Below are 17,983 nucleotides of genomic sequence, written 5' to 3'. Positions count from 1 at the left end.
GTTCTCAGTTTAATGAATCTTTCATTTCTTTTGTTAAATTTGTTACTAAGTATTTTGTTCTTTTAATGCAATTGTTAATTTCTTTTTAGATTGTTCCTGGCTAGTGAAAACAAATACAATTGACTTTTGCATATTAACATTGTATCCTTGTGGAATTCTTATTAGCTTTACTAATTTTTTATGGATTTCTTGGGGTTTTCAATATACAAGATCATGTCATCCTCAAATAAAGATAGTTTTAATGGTTCCATTCCAGTCTGGATGACTTTATTTGTGTTTCTTCCCTAATTGCCCTGTGTAGGACTTCCAATAGAGGATTGAATGGAATGGTGAAGGCAGACATCCTTTTCTTGTCCCTGGTCTTAGGAACCTTTCAGTCTTTTATCATCATGTATATTGTTAAGCCGTGGGTTTTTGTAGATGCCCTTTATCAGGCTGAGAAAGTTTTGCTCCATTCCAAGTTTGTTGAGCATTTATCATACAAAGGGGTACTGAGTTTTGCCAAATGCTTCTTCTGCATCTCTTGAGTTGATCACATGGGTTTTATAGACAATCTTCTTTTTTTAAGATTTTATTTATTTGAGAGAAAGAGAGCATGCCCACAAGTCGGGGTAGGGGCTGAAGGGGAGGGAGAAGTAGACCCTCACTGAACACAGAACCCAACATGGGGCCTGAGCTCAGGACCCCGAGATCATGACCTGAGCAGAAGTCAGACACTTAACTGGCTGAGCCACCCAGGCACCTCTGTAGACAATATTTTAAACTGAAAAAACTCACTAATTTTCAAATAGTTTAGTATACTATTTTTGTGATACACATACATATATTAACATTTTCTTTCTTAGGAAACCTGACAAGTTGGTCACTTACATGAAGGATTATAAAATAAGGCAAAGCTAATTGCCTTTCAGCAAAATGCAGTGTATGCACCAACTGCCAATATCAGAAATACTACTTAGTGGTTGTCAATTACATGCACTGAACTATGAAACAAAATTCATATACTGTGTTGTTTTGCAGATGACACCTGGCCTTTGGTAATCAGAAGTAAGGATTTCCCATAAATAAAAACCACATCAGGGTATTTAGTGGTTAATTAAATTCTTCTTCTCCAGCTGTGACATGGTATTATTAAAAGCATTAAGGACCTGGGATTATGCTAGAATTGATTTGGATGTCAAAGAATGCACAAGTTTCCTTTTAAGAAGATTGCTTTGTGGCCACAATTACTTCAAAATACAACTACATTCAAATAATCTGACATATCATGCTATAGCAATTACAAAACTGTAATTTTTGACACATGGCAATTTTATGTTAGTCTAATTTAAAACACTAAAAGATGGGAACAACGTTCTTTTGTTAAGCTTAGAGCACTGCAAAATGTAAGTAATGGTTTTTGATGAACATAATCAGCCTATTACACAGCATTCTAAATCAGAAAGACTTTTGGAAATACAAATCTAAAGAAGGCAATTCCTTCTCCAAATTACAAAATTCTGGTAAATCAATATAATACTTTTTTTTTCAGTACTCTGTAATACAATAAAACTATGTTGTAATTGTTGGAATCATATATCACCTCAATAATCATTTTGACTACAAAAATATCATTTAAGGGGCACCTGAGTGGCTCAGTGGTTGAGCATCTGCCTTCAATTCAGGTCGTGATTCCAGAGCCCTGGGATCGAGTCCTGCATCGAGTTCCCCACCGGGAGCCTGCTTCTCCCTCTGCCTATGTCCCTGCCTCTCTCTGTGTGTCTCTCATGAATAAATAAATAAAACTTTTCAAAAAAATACCATTGAAGCACAAAATCAAATTACTATCTTTTCATCAGTTGTTTTCTACAAATTAATATGGTTTTTTAAAATTATATAACGCCTTCTTTTAGAATGCATTCCACCTTGTAAGCTGCTGAGTTAACACAGCAGAGCAATTACGTATATATAAAATGTGCTCCATCTCCTGCTGCAGTTGGCCCCAAACCACTCGTGAAAAGCTTTAAAATTCTACTTTGAGAAGCTCAAACGTGCCAAATAACAAATTAATTTTTTCAAATATTGGTAAGTCTTCCATAAATAGGGGAACCCTGAATGTAGATGATCACATACGTAGGATTTTTTTTTTGAGCCAACATAACCTATTCCAATTCAAATATCATTGACTTATTTTTCTTGCTTTTCTCTACTGACTAGTACTGCTTATGGAAGGTTGAATTGAAGTGGCAATAGTGAGCATACTTTTCTTGTCCCTAAATTTAAAGAGGTGCTTTCAATATTTCTCTTTTGAAAATTATATTTATTACAGTTTTTCTATAGATACTCTATCAGGTGAAAGAAGTTCCCTTCTATTTATTATTTGCTAGGGGTTCATAGCATGAATAGATTTGAAAAGTATGGAACATTTCTTTTTTCATCTATTGAGATACTCAGATGGTATTTCTTTGTTAAAGGTTTATTTTTTAATTGTATTTTTAAGCAATCTCTATACCCAGTGTGGGGCTTGAACTCACAACCCCAAGATCAAGAGTCACCTGCTCCACCCACTGAGCTAGCCAGGCACCCCTGGTGTTTCTTCTTTAAAATGATGATGTGATGAATTAGATTAATATTTTTTCAATGTTAAAAACCTAGTAGTCTTTTTTTTTTTTTAAGATTCTATTTATTTACTTGACAGAGAGCACAAGCAGGGGGAGCAGCAGAGGGAGAAGGAGAAGCAGGCAGGGAACCCAATGCAGGGAACCCAATGCAGAGCTCAATCCCAGGACCCTGGGATCTTGACATGAGCTGAAGGCAGGTGCATAATGGACTGAACCACACAGGCAGTCCCAAAACCTTGCATTCTAAATAAATAAATAAATAAACTTGCAGTTTTGAAACAAGCCTTGTCTTGCTCTAACATATTCATTTTTATGCATATCATTGGATTCTTTTGACAGAAATGTTTTTTATACCTACACCCATAATTTGGAAGAAGATGGCCCTCTGCCTTTATCCTATGGCCCTTGCTTTGTTTTGCATTGACCTTATACTAACCTTATAGAGTCTGTGCATACTGTTCCTTTTTCTCTTTCTCTATTTCCCGGAAGAGCATGTATTACGCTTTTGTGTAATTCCTTGAATGTCTAACAGAATTGATCTATAAAGCTGTTGTGAATGTTATCATTTTATTATTCTTTAAAAGATTTTATTTATTTATTCATGAGAGACACAGAGAGAGAGGCAGAGACACAGGCAGAGGGAGAAGCAGGCTCCATGCAGAGAGCTTGATGCAGGACTCGATCCTGGGAACCCGGGATCACTCCCTGAGCCAAAGGCAGACGCTTAACCGTGGAGCCACCCAGGCATCCCATGAGTGTTGTCATTTTAGAAAGATTTAAAATGCTGTTCAAGAACAAGGCAGTGAACTAGAAACAAACCCTCTCTTTAAACTGGATTTCCCTCTCCCATTGAAAAGGACAGATGGGGGGCAGCACCTGAGTGGCTCAGTCGATTAACCATATGATTCTTGGTTTAGGTTCAGGTCATGATCTCTGGGTCCTGATTTCAAGCCTCATGTGGGCTTCACGCTCAGCAGAGTCTGCTTCGGATTCTCTCTCCCTCTCTCTCTTTCCCTCTCTGCCCCTCCCCCTGTTCATTTTCTCTCTCTCAAACTAAATAAATAAAATATTTTTGAAAAGGACCAATGGGTAAATAGGCAATCGCTCTGGTGAGATAAGCCCAGAGGACCATGAATGGTAGAGGAACCCCTAACCCAGATTCAGCAGAGGAAATACCTAAAAGATGCATAGGATGCATAGGTGGATGAAACGAAAGAGGAAGGTTGTTCTATAGGGAGAGGGGCAAAGACCTAGATACAAGAGAGAAGAGGACTTGTCCTTCGAAGATGGGTCATTTCGTCTGGCAGCAGAAAAAGTGTCAGAGAGGAGACAAGAGAGAAGTCTACATCCTAAAACACTGGGTGGGCCTTGATAAGGAACTGAGTGTGCCTGAGAGGAATGAGGAGCCCTTGAACTGCTGAAGGGTTTTAAGCAGGACGATGACATAAGCAAATGTGTCAGAAAAACCACTCTTGACTGTTAAGTGGAAAACGTGTTGGAAACTGGCAGAGTGAAACTTCAGGCAGGGAAATCAATTAGGAGATTTATGATGATCCATGAGAAACACAATGGTGGCATAAGCCACGATGGCGGCAGTAGGCAGTGGGATAAAGAGAAATGTATTATATATTTTATTGATTTGTTGTTGCTGTGTTAACCTAGTCACATATTAAACGTAATAACAGATCTTTTGGCATTTATCATTTAAGGTAGACATTGAATTAAAAAAAAACAGGGGCGCCTGGGTGGCTTAGATGGTTGGGTGTCTGCCCTCCAGTGGGATCATGATCTCCAGGTCCTGGGATTGAACCCTGTGTTGGGCTCTCTGCTTAAAGGGAAGTCTGCTTCTCCCTCTCCCTCTGCCCCTCCCCCCTGTTTATGCTTTGTCTCTCTCTCTCTTTTTTTAAGATTTATTTACTCATGAGAGACATAGAGAGAGGCACAGACACAGGCAGAGGGAGAAGCAGGCACCCCACGGGGAGCCTGTTGTGGGGCTCGATCCCAGGATCCCAAGATCATAACTTGAGCCAAAGACAGCCAACCTCTGAGCCACCCAGGTGCCCCAAGAATTAGTATTTTATTAAAAACATTTTTTAAGGGGACACCTGGGTGGCTTAGCAGTTGAGCGCCTGCCTTTGGCTCAGGGTGTAATACTGGAGTCCCGGGATCGAGTCCCACATCGGGCTCCCTGCACTGAGCCTGTTTCTCCCTCTGCCGGTGTCTCTGCCCCTCTCTCTATGTCTTGAATGAATGAATGAATTAATTAATTAATTAATTAAAAAACATTTTTTAGGGATGCCATATACCACCTGTTTATCCCTTCACTGGTTGATGGCTGGGTTATTTCCACTTTTTGGCTATTATAAATAATATTGCCATGAACATTTGTGTACAAGAGTTTACATAGACATGTTTACAATTCATTCTGAGGAACTACCAAATTTTTTCCAAGGCAGATGCACCATTTCACATTCCAAGCAGCAGTGTATGAGGAGTCTATTTTTTCTCACCAATGCTTGTTATTGTCTGTCTTTTAAATTATAGCCATCCTTGTGTGGATATGAAGTGGCATTTCATTGCTTTTTTTTTTTTTTAACTTTGTTTTTTCTTTAGTAATCTCTACATTCAACGTGGGGCTTGAACTCAGGATCCTAAGATCAAGAATCACATGCTTTTCTGACTGAGCCAGTCAGGTGCCCCATGTGTTTTTTGTGTGTTTTTTCTTTTTAATTTTATTTATTCATTTGAGAGGGAGAAAGACAGGGGCACCTGGGTGGCAGGTGGGTCTCTGTCCTCTTTATCATTTCTAGAAGTGTTCATTTGTGCCTCTTATTTTCCTTATTTTTTGCCACAGGTTTATTTTGATAGATAATAAGGCAGGAACAAGGCCACTTGCCCTTCTTGTTCCCTTGTTCCTGCCTTATTGTTTATGTTTGGAGGTTCTTTAATTTCTGCTCTGATTTTGGTTATTCCTATCTGTCTATTTTCTCTGCATTCACTCTGATTCTCTTTTACTAAGTCTCTAAGATTATTAGTTCCCAGTTTCTTATTTTAAATAAATCCTATTTTCAAATACACTTATGGCTGTATATTTTTAAAGCATTCTTAACAGCCACAACCTACAGTTGTTTTTTGTGTTGTGTTGTTTTGATAGAAAGTGGGGAGGGGTAGAGGGAGAGGAAGAGAGAGAATCTTAAGCAGGCTCCATGCCTCACAACCCTGAGATCATGACCTGAGCCAAAATTAAGAGCTGGACACTTAACTGACTGAGCCATCCAGATGCTACCAGGCTTCAGTTTTTATTTATTTTTTTTTATTTTTTATTTTTATTTTTTTTTTAATTTTTTTTATTATTATTTATTTATGATAGTTACAGAGAGAGAGAGAGAGAGAGGCAGAGACACAGGCAGAGGGAGAAGCAGGCTCCATGCACCGGGAGCCCGATGTGGGATTCGATCCCGGGTCTCCAGGATCGCGCCCTGGGCCAAAGGCAGGCGCCGAACCGCTGCACCACCCAGGGATCCCAGCTTCAGTTTTTATATTTAGTATCTGTATTAGCTTCCAGTGGTTGCTATAACAAGTGATTGCACACTTGGTGGCTTAAAACAACAGTTTTTTTTCTCCCACAGTTCTGAAAAACCAAAATTCATCTCTTTTTTTGATATTCTCTACTTGATGAGTGACTGTCATACTTCCTTTAATTATTTACTTCATTTAATTATTTAAATACGTGTTCCTCTAGTTCTTTGAACATATTTGTAATAGCTGATTTAAAATCTTTATCTACTAAGTCCAGCACCTGGGCCCCTTCCAGCACAGTTTCTAGTTACTGCTTTTCTCCTGTGTTTGGGCTACTCTCCTGTTTTTCTGCATGTCACACACACCAGAGTTGGCATGTCAGCTCCACCATGTATTAGCTATGTGATGAAGAGCAAGCTACTTGACCTCTCTGAGCCTCATTTTACCCAAATGTGAGCTAGAAACTCCCCCTGTGGGAAGGATTACATGAGATCTGTCTTGAGGTACCTGGGCTGAAGTCGGTCGGTTGAGCGTCCAACTCTTGATTTTATGCTGGAGCTTCTCAAGTTCCCCTGTGGCTATCTTGTGTCCTAGATCTCCTTCTCAAAACTGCAGCTGGTCACTTTCTTGCCCCAAACGGCATTGAAGCCTTAGGCGGCCATGACATTGGCCTTCCCCCAATTGTTTGCCACTAATTGATATTATTTTCAACACTGCCTCTCACCATGAGTTTTGTTTGGTTTCATTTTGTTTTTGCAGAGCTCCAAATCAGGTCAGCCCCTCCAGCGGCAGTGAGGCTGCCAGTTTTCATGGCCACCGTGTCCTGGCCTTCGGGGGTGGGGGGAGGGAAACAGGAGTCACCTGAAGATTAAATGTCACCAATACCACCATTATTACTGAGATTCTCAAGTTTTTGTCAAATAAATGCTTTTCAATTTGCTGTCTGCCTCTGGTTAACGTTCAGGATACTGAAATGATTATTTTTTATAATTCTGCCAGTTTTTACCATTGCTCTTTTGAGCCAAGACCTTTGCCAAGAAGTGACCCTTGCCTGGGCCACTAGCCCTTCTTGTTCTTCAATCCTTACAATACTCTAAATACAAGTTTCATCTTCCTCGAGTACATCATTAAGAATTCTTTTTTTTTTTTAAGATTTTATTTATTTATTCATGAGAAACACACACAGACAGAGAGAGAGAGAGGAGCAGAGACACAGGCAGAGGGAGAAGCAGGCTCCACTCAGGGAGCCCGACATGGGACTCGATCCAGGGACCCCAAGATCACGCCCTGGGCTGAAGGCGGCGCTAAACTGCTGAGCCACCTGGGCTGCCCTTTTTTTTTTTTTAAGATTTTATTTATTGGGGATCCCTGGGTGCCTCAGCAGTTTAGCGCCAGCCTTTGGCCCAGGCCGTGATCCTGGAGTCCTGGGATCGAGTCCTACATCGGGCTCCCAGCATGGAGCCTGCTTCTCCCTCTGCCTGTGTCTCTTCCTCTCTCTGTCTCTCTGTGTCTATCATAAATAAATAAATAAATAAATAAATAAATAAATAAACCTTTTTAAAAAAGATTTTATTTATTTATTCATGAGAGACAGAGAGAGAGGCAGAGACACAGGCAGAGGGAGATATCATTAACAATTCTTGCAGAAAGGATCCGTGAGAGGGAAAATCTTTTTTTATACCTTTTTCTGCATATTGCTACCGCAGAAATTGACACAGACCTATTGTTCATTATGTTTAGGAGTCACAGTGTTTCCTCATTTCTTGAGAAATCAGGCCTCGACAATTCCAGAAAACGTTAGTCCTTCTATCAGATATACTACCTCCACCTTCGTTCTCTGAACTACACTCTCTGGAAACTGTATTAGACAGATGCTGAATATTCTGTGTCTCCTAACTTCTTTTTAATATTTCTTTCATCTTTTCAGTTCTCTGCACTCACTGAAATCTCATATTGCAGCTCACTAATCCTCTCTTCCACAGTGTTCAGTCTGCTGGTCAATCCATGTGTCGAGGGTTTCACTGGGGTATTTGTTTCGATGAGCACATTTGTCGTTTGTAGATACCCTGTTTGGTTCTTTATCAAATCCATGGAGTTTTATGGTGTTTGTTTTCTTAGGGTTTGGGTTTCTTATTTTATGTCATTTTTTTTTAATGACTTATTAGAGAGAGCATGTGCATGAGCAAGGGGAGGAGCAGAGGGAGAAGGAAAGAAAAGGAGAGAGAATCCTCAACCAGACTCCCCACTCATCTCAGAGCCCGACATGGGGCTCTATCTCAGAATCCTCAGATCATGACCTAAGCTGAAACCAAGAGTTAGACATTCAAACTGAACCACCCACATACCCCTAATTTTATGTCTTTAATCATTATAAACATACTGAATTTTAGTCTCCCTTTCATGCTGTTGTGTAATCTTGAGTTTAGGGGGTGAGGGGGGTTTCAGATTGTCCTAATTGTTGTACCTCTGAGTCTCACGTGTGGAAAATTATCTCTTCAAGGGCTTTGACAGTTCTTTAATTTTTAAATTTATAATCGATTCATTGGGAGCCCTGGTGGCTCAGCAATTTAGCGCTGCCATCAGCCCAGGGTGGGATCCTGGGGGCCGGGATCGAGTCCCATGTCCGGCTCCCTGCATGGAGCCTGCTTCTCCCTCTGCCTGTGTCTCTGCCTCTCTCTCTCTCTCTCTCTCTCTCTCTCTCTCTCTCTCGCTGTCTCTCATACATAAATAAAATCTTTTTTAAAAAATCAATTCAGGGATCCCTGGGTGGCGCAGCGGTTTGGCACCTGCCTTTGGCCCAGGGCGCGATCCTGGAGACCCGGGATCGAATCCCACGTCGGGCTCCCGGTGCATGGAGCCTGCTTCTCCCTCTGCCTGTGTCTCTGCCTCTCTCTCTCTCTCTCTGTGACTATCATAAATAAATAAAAATTTAAAAAAATAAAAAATTAAAAAAATAAATAAAAATAAAAAATCAATTCATTAATATATAGTATATTATTAGTTTCAGAGGTAGAGTTCAGTGATTCATCAGTCTTATATAATACCCAGGGTTCATTACATCACATGTCCTCCTTAATGGCCATCACCCAGTTACCCCATTCACCCACCTCCCTCCTCTCCAGCAACCCTCAATACGTTTCCTAGAGTTAAGTCTCTTATATAAAATGAAGAAAAAAAAAAAAAAGAGGCTCATCTCCCCCTCTGATTTTGTATTATTTTATTTGACATTTAAGTGTAAACTCATCATTTGTGGGTTTGTTTTTTTTTTTTCATTTTATTTTGAGAATCCTTTACAGTCTAGGGGCACACCTTCTGGGCTCCCATTCACCCCTAATCCTTACTTTTTTTTTTCCTTCTTCAGGAGTATCTTTATTTCTGTTGATTTCTTGGCTTGCAAGCTACTGAACCACTCCTGTGGAATGAGCTAGAATCCCACACATGTGAAACCAGGTCAAGGGCTTTGAATTCTCACACTGAGGTGAACAAACTTGCTTAGTACCCCCTGGTAAGCACATTATCTCTAGTTAGTCCTTTCACTGACAGTGGCCTTTCAAGAGTCAATTTAATAGGGTTCTTGGATACAATTTCCATTTTAGGGGGCTTGCTAGGTGTGGAACCCCTAAGATCAGACCTGAGCTGAGATCACAAGTCAGATGCTCAACCAACTGAACCACCCAGGTGCCCCTATAATTTCCATTTTAGGTTGGGTCCGGGCTGCCATATTTAGCCCCCCAAAATGTATTTATGTGTATGTGTGTTTATGTATGTAATGCATATATCTGTATACACACACATACGCAAGTGGGCATCCTGTATTATCCTGCCCTTTTTTCTGGCAACCCTAGTGCGGGGTCTCATCTCCCATCACTCCTGGCTACTGACCTTCATTGACACTTAAGGGGATTATCAACATTATCAACTCATTGGCTATCATCTACCCTGTTTAGTCCCTTCTTTGTTCCTGACTCCTGGGATTTCTGTCATGGGAGCTCAGCTGTGTATTTAAAATAAAATTTTAAAATTTTATGAAACATTTCAAAGAATTTCACTAGCAGGGTTTTCTGGGTATCTTAGCCTGCCAACTCAAAGACATATGGGGAGGTTCTTCAGAAGAATAAGCTTCATAGCCCCACTTGTCCTGCCAAAATTCTGATACAGCCTGCAAGGGAGAATGCCAAAATCTGGGTGGAGCTGGGGCCAGAAATGAGGTGTTGATGGGGATTGTTCCTATGTAATTTGAAAGCAACACACAATTTAATTCTTTTTTTTTTTTAATTTTTTTTAAATTTTTATTTATTTATGATAGTCACACACAGAGAGAGAGAGAGAGAGAGAGAGGGGGGGGGGGCAGAGACATAGGCAGAGGGAGAAGCAGGCTCCATGCACCGGGAGCCCGACGTGGGATTCGATCCCGGGTCTCCAGGATCACGGCCCGGGCCAAAGACAGGCGCTAAACCACTGCGCCACCCAGGGATCTCCACAATTTAATTCTTGATTCAATTCCTAGTATCTTAGATTTTTGTATCCCCAATGCCCAAGGAATGCAGCTTTATGGCCACTAGGACAGATTGGATAATGTATGTTGAATGAATGAATGCTCAAATGCATGACCTTTTATTTGCCAACTCTTTGTGGTCAGCAAAATGCCCATTGTGTGCGTCTGATATGTGATCAAACTAGATAGTACCTGACAGCCCCCAGCACACAGTCACTGCTCAATAAAAGGCCATTTTTCCCTTCCCCTGAAACAGGAAGGAGTTGCTCTCTATGCCCCATAGGCTGGGCAGGCTCAGATCACACTCATCCCAGGGTGTGGACAGCCTGCATTCCTGCCTTGGCTCATGTCTCTGACCATCTTGATGGAAGTCAAGTGGGAACTCTGTGGGTTGGCCTAGATTCCACCTTGTGGATTTGGTCCTGCAAGTGCATGATGAATAAGCCCAGGGAGCTGTATCAGGCCCCACCTGTTTATCTGTTGAGGGTGTGGCGCAGAATTGAGGATTAGGAATACCCTGAGTGACAATCAGGACCCCTATGGCCTCTTTTGCCCCTTAAAGCCTTGGCTCTCCTCCACTCCCTCCCACCTCCCCCACTCTGTCCCCAGACTCTCAGACTCTTTCCTGACCCTCAGACTCTCCCTGGAGGGTTCCTCCTCTGGCAGGGCTGCCTACCCCAGGACTTCAAGCTCACCCTCCAGGTCTCCAGGCCAGACACGGACTTCCCTTCCCCCAGCATCCTGCTCTTCTTCTGTGATTCCACCTTCAGAGTGTCCTCCTCGCCCATCAGTGGCTCACGCAGGACACTTGAGAGTCGCCCTGGACTCCACCCTCCCTTTCCTGAATCTGGTTACTCACTAAGTCTTCTAGATGGAGTCTACCTCTAGGTGCTTCTGCAGTCAGGCCTCTCCATTGCCCTGAGGTCAGCCCCGGCACCACCCTCCACTTGTCACACCTCCTCACTCACCCAGGGATGGCGGCACCTGAACCTGATCAGAGCTTCTGTCTTGATTTGTCTGCTTCCAACAGTGTTTTGCTTTGCTTCTGCTTTTAAATGCACCAACACTATAAAGTAGATTTCTCATATAAAGAAAGAATTCTGGATGCTCTTGAGAAGTTCCCTGGACCCACATGCATTTTTGTCCCCCTTGGAGGGAATATCAGCTGTCCCTAAGTGGTGGCTCTTCCCTTCATAAAGGACTGTGATCTCCCCTGGTGATCACAGACCTCAACCAGGCTTCCTTGCCCCTCAAGGCACTTGAGACTAAAGCTCTTTTCTCCAGCCCATCACTGTCCTCACTGCTCCCACTGATATGCCACGGTTGTCTGGACCGTTCGGTGGCTTGCTCAAGCCCCTGTAGACAAAATCAGCCTCCTCAACACTCAAGGCCCCTCCTCATTCCACCCAGGCCACCTCTCAGGCCTCACCCCAGTGCTTCTGAAACCCTCCCAGATCCCAGAAATCCCAAGCAGACCCCGCTCTCCTAGGGTCATTCTGCATATCAACTGGGTTTTTGGTTCTCCTTAGTTTACAAGTGGCTATACACAAAAGTAAAAACACTGAGTATAAAACACTGTCCCAATGGGCTGTGAGCCCCTTATGCCCACCATCTATATTCAACGATTGTTAACATTTGCCTGGGTATGTATAGGGCTGATTGGTTGGTTTTGCTAAGCCAGTCAAAATTTCCAAAGATCATAACATTTCACTTCCTGACCACAGTGAATACTTCAACATGTATCACCTAAAACTCCATCCTCTCCAAAACCACAATCCCAGGGCTCAGTTAGTAGAGCACGTGATGCTTGATCTCGGGGTTGTGAGTTTGAGCCCTATGTTGTTGCAGAGATTACTTTAAAAAATAAAATCTTACAAAATAAAACCCACAACCCCATTATCAGACTCGAGAATTAACAGTTAACTCCCAGTATTATCTAATTTCTAGTGCCTAGTTAAGTTTCCCCAATTGTCTCAGAAAAGTATTTTATAGCTGTTTTTGTTTCGTTGGTCACAAAAGAAACCAGTCAAAGATCTGGGGCTACTTTGCCTGTTAGGTATTTTTATTCTCCGTTACTCTGAAACACAGCCCCCACCAATCCTTTTCTCCATGACTTTTTTTTTAAGATTTTATTTATCTATTTGAGATGGAGATAGAGAAAGAGTATAGAGCACAAGAGCAGGGCATGGGGCAGATGGAGAAGCAGACTCCCCACTGAGCAGGAAGCCCAATGCAGGACTCGATCCCAGGACCCTGGGATCATGACTTGACCCAAAGGCAGACACTTAACCGACTGAGTCACACTCTGACTTTTTAAAGCAACCAGGCCAATTATCTTATATAAAGCCCCACCTTCTGGATCTGTTGTTTCTCTGAGGGATTCTTTAACTCCTTCCTCTATCCCCTGCATTTCGTGTAAACAGGAAGAGAAGTACAATACACAGGGTTGAGTGGGCTTACATTAAACATTCCAACAGGAATATCTCACGGGTAGTATACACAGGGAAAAGGGGTCCGATGTATCCTCATGTTTAGACTGTTATGTGGAACCAAGAGGTGGACATTCCAGGGGAACAGGAAAAGCTGTGGACAGAGGCCTGAGCTGCTGAGTGTGGTAGGGGCTGCCTTGTGAGGTGGTGAGCTCCTCATCACTGGGAGCATTCCAGCAGGGGCTGGAGGATCACCAGGTATACAGATGCAGAGCCTCTTGCTTTGGTTAAGAGTGCCACACAACCCTTCACTCACTCCAGCTGGATCCTTTAACGAGTGTTTTTAGTTGTCACAACAACTGCAAATGTTGATAGTGGATGCGGACAGTCTTGGGACACCTGAGACAGTGTCGTAAAAAGGACTGTATCACTCAAGATGCTATTGAAAACTTCTGGGTAAGGACAGAGGCAATTAGAACTATTTTTCAGACAATAGCTTTACAGAACTGAGTTTGCAGAAGAGAATCATGATGTTTAAAGCCAGTGTGTGGCTGCCGTCGTGACCCCTCCCTGGGATTCTAAGGCACCAGGGGACACATGTGAAAACCACTGTGCTGAGGAGTCTGGGATCCAGACACTTCTGAAAATCTCTATCACAGGAGAGGGACATTTCAGTTTAAGCCCCCCCCCCCCGGCCACCATCACCCCGCTTTGGGGACCTGCAGGCAAGTGCTGGCCCTCTCTGGCTCAGGTGAGAGGACAGCAGTGCCCACCTGCTCTTACAAGGATCCCAGGAAGCAGGAATCAGCCAGTGTCTGGCTTATGGCAGGAGCAGCACTACGTATACTGCATCCTGAGGCTAAATCTGAATAGCACTTACTCTCTTGAATAAGAAATGTGGTAGAAGGGCGCCTGGGCAGCTCAGTCAGTTAAGTATCTTTGGCTCAGGTCATAATCCCAGTGTCCTGGGATCGGGTCCCACATACAGCTCCCTGCTTGGTGGGGAATCTGCTTCTCCCTCTCCCTCTGCTGCTCCTCCTGCTTATGCTTGCTCTCTCTCTCTCTGTCAAATAAATTAATTTAATTTAATTTAATTTAATTTAATTTAAAAAAAAAGAAATGTGGTAGAAAATTCAAAAGGGACCTCCTCTTTCTTATACAACCATCCCCAGCAGATGGAGACATATTCTGTCCCCAGCACTTAACTTTTGAGGGACAAACACTCCTCTGTGCCTTGCTTCTTTCCATCTCATAATCTCAGAGATGATGTCATTCCCACACATGAAATGGTTTCTCATCCCTTTTACACAACTGCTTTTTAAGTAAAATACACACACACACACAGAAAGTGCTCATGTCGTCAGGGAAAAGCATCGTGCTCCCCTCCATGTAACTACCATCCTGACTTCTGACACTACAGTTTTACTCTCATTTGTATTTTATATAAATAGGACTCAGGATATTTTCTCTTCCATCTGGCTTCTCTTCCTCGCCATCATGTCTGTGAAATTCATCCATGTCGTGCGTAGCTGTAACTGATTCGTCTTCTCTTCTGCAAGCTACTCCATTCAATGAATATGTGACAACGGATTCACCCATTCTACTATGGATGGGCATCTGGGTGGGTTCTGAGGCTTGGTTATAACAGTGCTGCTGTGCACAGTCTACAGACAGGCTCAACTTAGGGTTTTTTCCAATTATATGATGGTGTGAGAGCAGGATGCGTTCAGTAGAGACTGTACCTGGAATTTAGAATGTGGATCTTTTCCCATCAGGATGCTCCTCTCTCGTGATGCTGGGTCGTGGCATCATCTGCAACAATCACAAGGGTGAGGAACCTCTGCGCTGACAGCCCTCCCGTGCCCAGACAACCACTTTGCTTCTCACTTTCCGGACGGCTTGCACTACATCACATGAGAGAGCCAACACTTCATAATAAAATGAGCTTTGCATTAGAGGATTTTGCCCAAATGTGAGCTAATGTGAGTGTTCTGGGCACATTCAAGGTCAGCTAGGCTAAGCCATGATGTTCGGGAGGTTAGGTGCATTTTCCACTTAAAGGATCTTTTCAACGTACAAAGGGTTGATCAGGGTGTTACCCCATAGCAAGTCAAGGAAGATCTGTGTACGTGTCTTTTGATGAACAAAAGTCTGTTAGGGGGGATCCCTGGGTGGCTCAGCGGTTTGGCGCCTGCCTTTGGCCCAGGGCGCGATCCTGGAGTCCGGGGATCTAGTCCCGCGTCCGGCTCCCGGCATGGAGCCTGCTTCTCCCTCTGCCTCTCTCTCTCTCTCTCTCCTCTGTGTCTATCATAAATAAATAAATATATATATATATTTTTTAAAAAGTCTGCTAGGTATTTCTGATAAATTTTACCTAGGAGTGGATTCCCCCATTCGATTTTAGGACTGCACAGTACACCAGCATGTGGATGAACCCTAATTTATAGATAATTGAAATTGCTTCCAACTTTTTCACTGAAATAATCATGTGCATCTATCACTTCCCACCAGCATGAGCATATCTGTATGTCAAATACTGGAGGTGGACTTGTTATGCTTTAGGGTTCTGTATGAGGTTTGTTCTACTGCTAAAATAAAATTTTAAATTACTAATCTAGGGGTGCCTGGGTGGCTCAGTCAGTTAAGCATCTGCCTTCAGCTCAGGTCATGATCCCCAGGTCCTGGGATGAAGCCCCCATAGGGCTCCCTGCTCAGTGGGGAACCTGCTTCTCCCTCTCCCCACCTGCTCCATGCTCTTTCTCACTATCTTGCTCTTTCTCTCAAATAAATTCCTTAAAAGAAAAAAAAAGGTGAGTGGCATTTGCTTTCCTGCCTCTCAGGACAATTTTTACAGGTGAGTACAAATTCCATGTCAGCACAGTTTAAAGCCACACATCTCACTTATCCAGAAGCAATGCCACTAGCTTTTTTTTTTTTTTTTTAATTTATTTATTCATGATAGACACACAGAGAGAGACAGAGGCAGAGACACAGGCAGAGGGAGAAGCAGGCTCCATGCAGGGAGCCCAATGCGGGACTCAATCCTGGGACCTCAGGATCATGCCCCGGACCAAAGGCAGGCGCTAAACCACTGAGCCACCCAGGGATCCCCTGCCACTACTTTTTTTAAAAAAAACTCATTTATTCAGTGAGCATGAGCTGCACACCCATTTGCTTGCATTTTGGTAGGTAGATGGATTAGAAATGAACCCCGTGTGGCCCATAGACTGGACAACCCACAGCACAGTGGGGGAGGCAGACTTGCCAACAGATCATGCTGAGGATCGTGTTGTGAGGGGCTCCCTGGAGGAGGCAGCATTTATAGAGAGCATAGAAAAGGGATAGGTGGTTGTGTGGTGGGTGTGTGAAAACAATGGAGACAGAGGGAGGTATATTCTGGGAAGAGAGAACAGCATGTGCAAAGGCACAGAGGTGAGCAAGAACTTGGGCATGCCTGGCACCAGAGGGGGACTCAGTGTCAGGGACAGGCTGAGGATGTGGCTGGTTGAGTAGGTAGGACCCAATGGTGACATCCAACCAAGCATGGTGACACCTGTAGCCCCAGGGTGGTCACCAAGTTCCCTGGCTTGTACAATACAAACATCCATAGCACCTATGCCCAGGGACTCAGGAAGCTCAGAGTCCCCTCCACCAAATGCCACCATGGACTCCCAGGAAGGGGTTCCAGTTAGCAATAATCATGCCTCAGATAAACCTCATTGACTGTGACACTGCCAATGCACAAAGCTCCAGGGAGGGGTTCCCTCTCAACCTCGTCCCTTGTCACTGCTCATGTTGACTTGCTGCTTCACATAATCTTGTCGTTCTCCCCATTTTTCCCGTCTCTCTGATCCTTTTCTTTTCTTTTCTTTTCTTTCCTTTTTTTTTTTTTTTTTCTCTGATCCTTTTCAAACATGGTCTCCCGCAAGTGGACCTTCCCTTTCTACCCAAGGCTTGGGCTGTCAGACCAGAACTCCAGTGCAGAAAAGAAAAACTGGAAGTGGGTATGGAGAGGCTTGTACCCTTCTGACCCCACACCCCAACACCCTTCAACCTCTCCCTTCCCTTTGGTCTCAGGTCTTTGCTAGAAAAACAAATTTGGAATAAAACATACAAAAAAGTTCAGAGGTGCTCCCAATGGGGCAGCTTTTGCATAAGCCTGTCCAATTGTGTGTATCCCCACCACCACCACACAGCTACTCCTCTGCACAGCTCATTTGCAAAACCTCTGAGTCAGTCCAAAGAGGAACACAAGCAAAATTCATCCACACATCCCTGGACACATAAACCATCCATCTTTCAAGTAATTGTCAAACCCCTCCTTGCTGAGGAATGGAGGGGGTTCCCTGCACTGCTTCCTCCATTCGGTTCCACATCAGGCTCCCCAGCATCGCGTGGCTCTGGTGGGGACTCAGCAAGAGCGTCAGTGTTGCCGCCTGGCCTGGTGCCCAGAAATGTGCTGCACTAGAATCTAAATCTTACTTGATCAGACCGTCAGAATATTCTTTGAAAGGAGAAGCTGGCACTCGATCTCCAAGCTGATGTTTTTTGTGGGGCTCCTACAGAACTGCCTCCCCTCAACCATGGCCTTTCCAGGGGAGATGGGTCTCCTTGATGCCTTACTAACAGTGCCACATTTCCAAGGTCATTCCAGGGAAGGTGGGGACAACCCAGCTGGAAACACTTGCACCAAGTCATGTGACTATTGTGCAGGAAGGTGGCAGGAGGCAGGGTTATCGTCTATGGATGCGGGCGAATAAGGGACAGGCAGGGCGAGGTACAGAGAGATAAGTAGGGGGCTGTGTGATCAGGCCCACAGAAATCCCAAAAATGCTGAGGTGTAAGGAAACCAGAGACGAGGGAACCAACCAGACCTCCATGCCCTAGGTGTCTTTTTCCTGACAGTCATCTGTGACCAACAAAGAATAACCAGGCCCCAA

The 17,983-nt window shown here is 43.5% G+C and overlaps 1 pseudogene; it reads right to left on the bottom strand.

Annotated features, from left to right (window-relative positions):
• Positions 1-16,666: 16,666 nt before the first annotated feature.
• On the bottom strand, positions 16,667-16,792 carry LOC121488414 (annotated as a pseudogene).
• Between the last annotated feature and the right edge of the window lie 1,191 nt (positions 16,793-17,983).

This window comes from Vulpes lagopus, chromosome 3, assembly GCF_018345385.1.
Source record: "Vulpes lagopus strain Blue_001 chromosome 3, ASM1834538v1, whole genome shotgun sequence".
In the NCBI taxonomy this organism is placed as follows: Eukaryota; Metazoa; Chordata; class Mammalia; order Carnivora; family Canidae; genus Vulpes; species Vulpes lagopus.
Note: the sequence above shows the minus strand (reverse complement) of the source record. Positions and strands in the feature narration are given on the sequence as shown.